Raw genomic sequence first — 994 nt, 5'->3', positions numbered from 1 at the left:
AAAACACAACCAAAACTGGAGATATTTTGTCTGTAAATCACGATGGTGTTGTGATTTATGTTTTTTAGTAACAATGTGGGTGCCTCAGACTCCGAGGTTTGGGACGGGACAGTTTGCATTGAAAAGTTCACAAACTTTTAAATGTTCAAAAATGCAGAATTAATTTGCACTGGGGCTGTAACTCTGCTGTACAAGTGTGGGTAAGGTGAGCAGAGGAGCAGTAAGCAGTGTTGAAATGCAGAATTTTTAAAAAGCTGTGGCTGCATCCCCATTCCTTTATCTTTTTTGCCCTTTTTTGGTGTGTTTGTTTTCACTCCTGCAGCCTAAAGGCCGCGTGTGAGAAGGTTATGGGGTGACAGTTGGAAATTCAGTGTTTTATTCACTGATTTATTGCACATTACCAAACCCTGTTTGGAAGCAGAGCTGCTCCTCTGGTGGCTGAGGTGATCCATCAGGATGCAGGGCTGGACACACCACAGATTTAGGAAATTTGGTAAAAAGGAGGAAAAGTGCATGAATTTCTGATCCCTGCTGGGGCTGGGCATCCACACGAGTGCAGGGCAGGAATCACCACCTCTGCAGCCCCTGACGAGGAAAGAATTAAATCTGAATTTAAACCCCCAAGGCAGGACAAGAGTGTGGTGTCAGAATAACTGCTCCAATTTTTGGGCTGTGCTGATACTCAGGGCAGATTTGGGAAGCAGATTTGGTCAGTGGGTCAATCATTTTCCTTTAAAAAAGACAGAACGAGTTTTTCTTCTTAAATGCATCAAAATCTGTTAGCAGTTTCAATAAGTGCAGTAATCATCATGTTGAATATCTCACCTATTGAATATCTCACATCATGTTGAATATTTCAAATAGTCACATGAATTAAATATAATTTTATTTTTGTCTTTCAGGAAAAGTTGGTGTGGAATGGTCCATCTCTCATAAAGACTTAGAGGTAAAACAATCAAATCATATTGTAATTCTTTATTTTGTTGCTTATTAA

General features: G+C 39.9%; 1 protein-coding gene across 1 annotated transcript in view; it reads left to right on the top strand.

Moving 5' to 3' along the window:
- The first annotated feature begins 906 nt into the window (after positions 1–906).
- Positions 907–994, top strand: part of ZCCHC7 (zinc finger CCHC-type containing 7) — a 34,187-nt gene continuing 34,099 nt past the window's right edge. The window contains exon 1 of the mRNA XM_057385941.1: positions 907–946. The gene's annotated coding sequence lies outside the window, so the exon portion shown is untranslated. The remainder of the gene's footprint in view (positions 947–994) is intronic.

The sequence above is a fragment of the Malurus melanocephalus genome, unplaced genomic scaffold (assembly GCF_030028575.1).
Source record: "Malurus melanocephalus ecotype Western Australia unplaced genomic scaffold, MMel_1.1 scaffold_890, whole genome shotgun sequence".
NCBI classification, from domain to species: domain Eukaryota; kingdom Metazoa; phylum Chordata; class Aves; order Passeriformes; family Maluridae; genus Malurus; species Malurus melanocephalus.
Note: the sequence above shows the minus strand (reverse complement) of the source record. Positions and strands in the feature narration are given on the sequence as shown.